Here is a 5,493-nt window from a genome sequence, read left to right as displayed (position 1 = left end):
TCCTAAGCAGAAGGGTGATTGGAAGGATATTATGTTGATGTGTTTATCATTTGTTGTTTATGTTTATATCTCTCAGAAACATGTATGTGCTTATGTGTTTGGAAATCAATGCTCAATCAACCTTGTTGAAATCAATATCAATTTTACTGTGTTTTTGAAGAATTTGGGTTGATCTTGAGACCTAATATGAAGAAAATCTGTTATTGGTTCTATTTTGATCTTATGTTCTTTCTTTGTTTTCATGGGGTTTCTGTTTCATTTTGTGATAAAATTTGGTGTAATTATGTCAATAACAATCAGTAATTAAAGAATGATTGTATGCGAACGATCTACCGGGCTGTGTCAATTGCATAGTTGATGTGCAGGTCGGCCCCGGGTGACCTAGGCACCTAACACAGACATCCTGAGTCCTGACTACTTGATTCCTAGGGTGCGGGTCCAGCTAGCCCAAGTCGTGAAACGGGTAACCATGAGCCATCGTGGACTCTCGGACAATCCGATTTGGTGACAGGCTCTCGAGCCATTTTCCCACCCCTAAGGATACATATCTATCCATAATTCTATATCAAGAACCAAAAGCCACCTAAATCCTGAAAATTTGGAATTCACTTTCTAACAACTATTGATCAACATTACAATAATGAAAAACATTTGAATAAGTAACCAAGACTCATCATAATCATCTAAGTTCAACTTTACCCACATACTATTTCATCTTACTTGAATACACTAGGTTTTAAGTGATTAAACAGGTGGTGGGCGTAAATCTAGTGGGAGCCAAAACCCAACACAATCATCTGAATCTAAGCTCTCTTGAATGGCAAGAAAATGCAACCCTCCACATGTTTTTTTGCTGCTTCCCAAGCTTCAGACTCTTTCGTTGTCGTTGACGTTTTCTTGTAAGTGGCGTAAATGTATCAGGTTGAAATTCCCACTGATAGGATCAAGCAAAGCACGAGCTGTATCAGCTTCGAGTGAGCAGCAATTGGAGTATCTTGGCAGTAGCAATTGGAGTATCTTGACAGTAGTTTGCTATTTCAATGAGTACAAATGGTCCGAAAAACATCAAAATGAACACAAGACAGTAGCTTACTATTTCAAATAACATCAAAATACTAAATGGTTCGAAATTCATTAAAAACATGACTATAAATAAAACTCTTCTCATGTAGCACCAAATGGTTCGGCATTGAATAATACGACAAAATAGGGTCCATTCGACAAAATAGGGTCAATCAATTGTTCACAGTAACATTAATTGTTACGTTACTATTACGTTGATTTCTTCCAACTGCTCTTGACGCCATTTGCGATATGTTAATGTCGCCATGCTTAGATTTTCCTCTTGGCTTGCCGGTCGAAGAACCACTCGACTTCTTTCGTTTCTTGGTAGCATTATCAACCCCTTCATTAGCATTAGCAGTCCCTGCCATATTAATATAAGAGTGAGTAAGTATACTATTATGTTATTGGATCTTGGTTTTAATGTGCATATTCACCAAATTAGCTACTAGAATGTAGATGGTATAAGCTACTAGAATGTAGATACTATAAGCTTCTCATGTACTAGTGTCTATAGGTGGTAGTTGTGTAGAACCTTGAGTATACACCATATTCCTAAGTTCTCTGTTTTAGTGTCGACATTTTCCTTGGCTAAGTAAGAAAGATGAAATCAATACATATTTAGATTACCTCCATTAAAAAACTCTGTTTTAACACAGATTATCCTGAAATTTGCATATCTTCTATCATTCCTTATCTTACCCCCAATACCAAAACTGACCCATCTTCCATTCTTCAAATATTAATCAAAGCTTGCAACAAAACCACCCAGACTGCAATTGATTCTGCAACTAAAATCACCAAAAATCCGAAAACTCCATCAACCATTATTTCTCGGATCGAAGATTGCAAGGAAAGTTTTGGTAGTGCAGTGGATAATCTTCAAAGTGCAATGAAAGCAATCCCAAGTAAGGATTTTGAAACAGTCCATATCATGCTTAGTTCAGTTAAAACTAATGCAGAAACATGTAATGATGGATTCGTCGAAGGACCAGGATCGAATAAGAATCCTTTAAGTTATGAAGGAGATTTGATTCATAAAGTTGCAAACAATTGTTTAGCCATTGCTTCATTGATTAATTGATATAAAGTATATCTGATTAAAAAAAAATACATATTCAGTATTCTATCTGGAAAATGGAAGTTTCTATCATTAAATTCTATCATGACATTTTATACAACAAAATCAAAGCTTCAATTGAAGGTTTCTCCCTATTTTTAGAACCCTATGATTCGAACAACCCTAATTTTTTTTAAAAAATTCTAATTTTCAGAAACCCTAAATATTTGAACCCAAAATTGTATGAAACTCATAATTTGTAGAAAGGTGAAAGCTAAAAAGAACTTACAGATTAGTCGAATTTGTTATACACATCTTCCAATCGATTTCTGCAAAAAAAAATCAAAATTAGAGCCCAATCAATGTCTGCAAGAAAAATACTCAAACTTTTAGAGAGAGAATGGTAGAAGATAGAGGAGATGAAGCTCGATTTCTTTCTCACTGACTAAGTGATACTCGGTTTCCTTGTCGTACTCGATTTTGGTTCCCAGTTATAGAGAGAGGACGGAAGAACATGGAGAAGATGAAGCTCGTTTCTTTCTTTCTTCTTTCTGTCAATCAATTTTTTGGTTTTAGATGGAAACGGGTTGCATTTTACCAGAGTTTGGTCTCGCGGGTCAATGTTAAGGGTTAGTTAACTTGTGGTTAAAAAAATAGGTTGGGTTAGGTTATGTAGAGGGTAATTTAGTATTTCTCATATACTCAAGGTAAAATCGTATTTTCATCTCCAAAATATTTTTAATCTGTTATATATAACTATTTATTTAAAAAAGGGAGTCCAAAATGCAACTATAGAAAAAGGGAGTCTAAACAGCAAGTGGATTATATCAAAGGGGGTCCAAACAGCAAATCTCCCTTTTTTTTTTCTCTTTTTGTCTTTCTTTATTTTTTCCTTTTTCATTTTTTTTTTCATATCATTTTTTTTTCTTTTCTTTCTTTTCATTCCTTTTTTTTTTCATAACAAGGAACGCTCACACAAATAAATCAAACACAACTCACACAATACTATATTCTTGCAATCAACTTTCTTTTCATACTTGATTTTGACATTCTTCTTTGTTTCATCTCATGTCTTCATTCCCGGGATATAAGATGATAGATGGTGATGGAGTATCCGCCTTCCTCTAGTTAGCATTCTCATCGGGTTTCATAGACTACAAGGGCAAGGTTAATTCGCTATCCTAACGTCACTCCTAGTGGCTAAAGAATTTGAGCACACGAGATCAAATGAGCTCTTATAATAGTTACGAGGTTGAGTATTTCTTCATTCTACTCGGAGTTAGCGCGGAAGAGTACACTCGAAGGATAATTTAGGCTTTGAGCTCTCACATGGGTTAAGTCTCCACCAATGACTACTCTAGGTCTCTTAGAGATGATTCTTCTTCACTAAGATGTCACTCACATGGCACAACACAAACACAAAAAGACTCGATTTTCATGCAAATACCATTAACAATCACAAAACTCATCAACTCAACACATATGCATCAACATTCTTAAAACTATCACTATAATCACATACAAATTTACTCAAAATGTTCAAATTTTGGCTAATTTGAACCCCTTCGTCTTTGAAACCCATGGTCATGCTTTGGTTATGGTCATATCTGTTGGGTTTTAGTGGTGTCTACTAATGTCGTATAAGCGGAATCTCAGACATCTAATGTCTTGACATTAGTACTCCCAAGATCATCATGCATAAACTAGTAATTAGATTAATAAGAAAATAGATGATTACCTTAATCGCTATTTTCCCTCGAACCTTTCCAATCGATTAAGAAGACCAAGAGCTCCAATTGTAGCTCCTCTACTTGGGACACCTAATAGTGTATTTAATCTCCCTCCTTGAAAGCTTGCTAGAACTCCAATGGTGGTGTGATATAAAGAAGACCTTCTTCTTGCTTGACTAGTTGATAGCTTGGGAATTAGCTCACTTTCTCCTCTCTACTTGATGTGGTAGAGTAAGAAAGCTTAAGGAGAAATTCCACACCTTATTCTCTGCCCTAAGAGTGTTTATATAGAACCCTAATAAGAATCCACCTCCAATTAGGTTTCCTAAAACACCCTTTAGAATAAGATTTAAGGAAATTATCGAAAATAGCAACTAGTTGATATTTTCTCAATTCTCTGAGTTGGGGACGTCCAAACCCAGCCAAAATTGTCAGATTTTATTTTCCTAACATAAGGAATGGACCCACCGATTTTCAGCCCAATCCGAGCCCTAAAAGTGCTCCAATCGATTTAGGCCCAAAACCCCTTATTTCGGGCCTTTTTGCTATCTTTTGCCTAATTTCTCTCTAGGTGATGGGCCTTAAAATTTTCCCTAGAAGGTCTATACCGCAAGTGCACGGTGGTCAAGTAGTAAAATCCCGGTAAGACCGGGGTCGATCCGCAGAGACTAGTCAAACTTGTTCCTAAACTTAAAAGTAACACAAGTTTTCTTCAAAGTTGGTTTTGGTGATAAAATACTAAAACAAATTATATAGACAAGTATAATAGAAGGAAATCAATGGGGAGAAGGTCTAGGGTTTCGAATCCACTCAAACACATGCATAAGGATCAACTTAAATCTAACATCTTTTGTGGCTCAATATGATCAATTTTCTAAAACTCTAACTATTACCTATCAACTAGCAAGTATCCACCATTAAAGAACCTAACCTAAACATGGTGGATCAAGCTTCAAGAAGCATAAGTAATGAAAGATTAGACATGTCTCCACAATAGACTATTAACTAAGAAGTATTGGCCATTAAAGAGACTACTCTAAACATGACGAATCAACTCGAGAATTTACTCTATGAAGAAATCACGAATATTATTGAAAATGAATGCATATGAGATGCTTATCAAACTAGTAAGACATTACATCAATATCTCATGCAAGGTTTTAGTATCATCAAAACCCTAAAATCAGAAAAGATTAGCTAAACATTGTTATCAAAGAAAGTTTAAAGAAGAGTTTCATTACAAAATTTAAGATTAAGAGAAAAGATATCACCAAAGTATTAGATTTCTTATTGTTGGTGATGAATTGATGAAGAACTCCATTAATAGATTGACATGAATACCTAAACAACAGTTCCCTCTGTTTCTATTCCTCTCTCTCTCACTACAATTATTTCTCTCTCACTGAAATTACAAAGTAGTAAAAGAAGAAGAAGAAAACTCCTCTCTCTCTCTCTCTAAACCAACCACTGTTACTAGCTCTTTGTTATTCTTTTTCTCTCTCTGATTTCTGTTTAAGTCGTCAGCTTCTCTCTATTCTTCTCCTTCTCTCTCTAGAATGATTCTTTGAAGCTCAGAGAGGAAGCAAAAGACATTGAGGGAAGGTTCTCTATTCCAAAGGTGATAAGATCGATCCTAAAGAA

The 5,493-nt window shown here is 35.3% G+C and overlaps 1 long non-coding RNA gene across 3 annotated transcripts; it reads right to left on the bottom strand.

The window, feature by feature from the left end:
• Window positions 1-584: 584 nt before the first annotated feature.
• On the bottom strand, window positions 585-2,741 carry LOC147547383 (uncharacterized). 3 transcript variants are annotated; one of them, XR_015237762.1, is made up of 4 exons: window positions 2,569-2,741; window positions 2,412-2,451; window positions 1,693-1,853; window positions 585-1,426 (listed from the first exon to the last, which is right to left on the bottom strand). It is a non-coding gene; the product is annotated as an uncharacterized LOC147547383 (long non-coding RNA). The 3 variants fall into 3 exon arrangements; XR_015237763.1 differs by having other exon boundaries at window positions 2,565-2,670; XR_015237764.1 differs by having other exon boundaries at window positions 2,597-2,633.
• Window positions 2,742-5,493: the final 2,752 nt, after the last annotated feature.

Source organism: Eschscholzia californica, unplaced genomic scaffold (assembly GCF_041429995.1).
Source record: "Eschscholzia californica isolate CP2 unplaced genomic scaffold, dmEscCali1.0.p SCAF_3, whole genome shotgun sequence".
Taxonomy (NCBI): domain Eukaryota; kingdom Viridiplantae; phylum Streptophyta; class Magnoliopsida; order Ranunculales; family Papaveraceae; genus Eschscholzia; species Eschscholzia californica.
This window is presented reverse-complemented; position numbering and strand designations above follow the sequence as displayed.